At 36.8% G+C, this 2,693-nt stretch overlaps 1 non-coding gene across 1 annotated transcript; it reads left to right on the top strand.

Moving 5' to 3' along the window:
- Positions 1-2,184: 2,184 nt before the first annotated feature.
- Positions 2,185-2,291, top strand: LOC124889849. The gene has a single exon (XR_007048763.1). It is a non-coding gene; the product is annotated as a small nucleolar RNA R71 (small nucleolar RNA).
- Positions 2,292-2,693: the final 402 nt, after the last annotated feature.

Below are 2,693 nucleotides of genomic sequence, written 5' to 3'. Positions count from 1 at the left end.
TTGGGATACAATGTACTTGGCTTACCCACTTATTGTCTGAAATTAGATAAACAATCCCATTATCGAGCCACTTAATGACCTACTTTCGTACCACATCTTCCATCACTAGATTCAACCTGCGTTATTCTTGCACCCTTTGTTTGAAACCTTCTTCCATATGTATCTTGTGCATGCAAAACACTATATTTATTCCTATAATGGTAGACATCTTTCACCCAATGGCCTTCTTTCTTCTTTTCACAACTATCACTACTTTCTTTACCTATATCTCAGATAATCCTACTGATAAAATAACAGGCAATGTATTATTTTCAACAAGGTAAACATAGTTTAAGTGAGGAGAAAGAAACTTAAGCTTCAATTTTGGAGTTTCATCAATTGACGCATTGGGGGATGGACCAATTGGCCTATTCAATGGCTCAAAAGGAAATTTTCATGTTTCAATAACTACCGAATTCATGGCTTGAATTAATTCCAATGTCTCCACATCTCCATAGAGATCATGACCTACCAAATCTTGCTCTAATATATTATCTAACAATAACAGCCTCTAATCAGACTCAAGATCTATAACGGATATAGTAGGAAACTCTTCATATATAGCTGGAAATTTTAGCACTTTATACACATAAAAAATCTCCACTTTGTTGTGCAATCTCATTGTCATCTTCCCTGCTACTACATCAATTAATAACTATCATGTTACTAGGAAAGGCCATCCCAAAATAAATAAAACAACAGGATCGGTTTCAAAGTCAAGAATTACAAAGTTAACCAGAAATATTAAGGATCCCATTTGTACCAAGAAATCTTCAATAATACAATCAGGTCTAGCAAGAGACCTATCTGCCAACTGCAAAACAATAGTAGTGGGTTTGGGACTCCCAAGACCCATCTTCCAATACCAAGATGTGGGCATAAGATTTATGCTAGCCTCAAAGTCACATAATCTATGAGCTCTGATGGTCTGCCCTATAATGATCTGTAAAGTAAAACTACTTGGATCCTTTAGCTTCATAGGCAGTTTGTTTTGAATCTTGGATGTGCACGCCTCAGTAAGTACAACTATAGCATATTCGGTCGACCGGTTCTTGTTCGCCATTGTATCCTTTAGGTATTTTTTATATTTTTTGACACTTTGTAGAATATCAACAAGAGAAAGATTTATGTGAACCTTCTTTAGAAGATCAAAGAACTTCTTATAAATCACTTCCTCCTGATGCTTCATTTCCATTTGAGGGAATGGTAGGGGTAGAGTCTTCTTTTCCTTATGAGTTTGATCACTTGTATCTTTTTCTCCTACCTATTTCTCTTCATTTAACTTAGGATCATCATTAGTGGTTGTAGGACTAACCTACTCAGATATTACCTCCTATAATTGCAAACCCACTCCTTGTTGTCACTATGTTTACCTGCTTTAGATTTGCCTCGGTATCGCTAGGTAAAACTTCTTGAGGTCTTATATTTTGAGCTCCTATAATTTGACTAAGTTGTAACTCTATATTTCTTGTAAGCAACTGTTGACTCTTCAACTCTACCATAAAATGTGCTTGTTAAGTCTCTACTCCTTCTGCAAATTGTGTTTGTTAGCTAAAAGTTGCTTCATCATCTCCTCCATATTACTAGCTTGAGCAGTAGCCTGATTATTCCGAACCTACTATTGATTTGGTTGCACTGACCCCTTATACTGATTAGTGTTTTGTGCTTGATTTCCACTGCATGAGAAATTATGATGGTTTCTCCAGTTGGGATTATACATATTATTGAAATTTTGCTGTCCTTGATGATTCGCATTTCCCACATAGTTGATAGAATTTGGATTAGCTGTACAAGCATCTGATGCATTTACTACTTTGATAAACCTCACAGTAAGAATTTGCTTGTTGGACGCTTATGGAACCCCCAACTTAATGTTATTAAGCTGAGTTACTATATGATTTTGCATTGCTGTAATCTGCACTTATAATGCAGTAAACTGATCTACCTCCAATACTCCAACAACCTTCTTAGGAGCACTCCTCGAGTCAACATGTCAGTCAGGATTCCCTTATGAATTCTGATTCAACAATGTGTATAGTTCTTCATAAGTCTTTTAAAGAGCATGCCCACTTGCTGCTGAATCTAAGAAAATCTTTGTATTTTGTTCCAATCCCTTAATTATAGTGTACAAGAACATCATTGGACTGATGATAGTGAGGGCAATTTTTTAGCATACCCTTAAATCTCTCCCAAGCTTGGTAGAGGTTCTCTCCCCTTTTCTATCTGAACCTCGGAATATCACTTCTCAGACATGCAGTCTTCCCTGATGGAAAGAATCGAATAAGGAAATTCTTGGATAGATATTCCCATGAAGTGATGGAGAGTAGTGGTTCAGTATGTAACCACCTTTTTGCTCCCCCTATTAGAGAAAAAGGAAAGAGTGTAAATCTGACATAACTAGAATTTACCCCTTATAAAATGTAAGTAACACTTATTTCTAGAAAGGTTTGTATGTGTTGCTGTGGTTCTTCATGTGAATGGCCATGGAATTACCCTACTGAGTTCAAAAATTGCACCATATTCTGCTTCAATTTTAATCGACCACCTGGTTCGGGCTTATGAATACTATTTGTCACATGGTTCATGAGTAGGATTTCCACTTCACGAACAAGTCTAGCAGCTGGTTGAGCCGGAACAGCTGGGATAACTGGAGC

The sequence above is a fragment of the Capsicum annuum genome, chromosome 12 (genome assembly GCF_002878395.1).
Source record: "Capsicum annuum cultivar UCD-10X-F1 chromosome 12, UCD10Xv1.1, whole genome shotgun sequence".
Taxonomy (NCBI): Eukaryota; Viridiplantae; Streptophyta; class Magnoliopsida; order Solanales; family Solanaceae; genus Capsicum; species Capsicum annuum.
The sequence above is the reverse complement of the archived record's forward strand: the minus strand, read 5'-3'. Positions and strand labels throughout refer to the sequence as shown.